The sequence below is a fragment of the Pteropus alecto genome, unplaced genomic scaffold (assembly GCF_000325575.1).
Source record: "Pteropus alecto unplaced genomic scaffold, ASM32557v1 scaffold52, whole genome shotgun sequence".
Lineage (NCBI taxonomy): Eukaryota > Metazoa > Chordata > Mammalia > Chiroptera > Pteropodidae > Pteropus > Pteropus alecto.
Window position 1 is genome coordinate 5,410,922 of NW_006433941.1, and position 298 is coordinate 5,411,219.

The window sequence follows — 298 nt, forward strand, 5'->3', positions numbered from 1 at the left end:
TCTCCTGGGCTGCTAGGTCTCTTTCTGATTCTTGGGGTGTTCAAGTTATGCTTGGTAGAAGAGCTTGCTTCCAGCAGGATAGTATGTAGTCCACCTAGACAGGGCTGAGGATGTGTGGAAATCCCTGCAGAGCTGAACCAAGATCTACTGTGGCAGGTGCTTTCATGTCATTCTCCCTCCTCAGAATCAGAGTCTCAGGGCCTTGGAGCTCAGAGGCCTGCTCCTACCTCCACCCTTACCCCAGGATTCTCCCAACACACATCTCATTTTGCTTTCTTCTCCCGCCCCACCCCCGTAC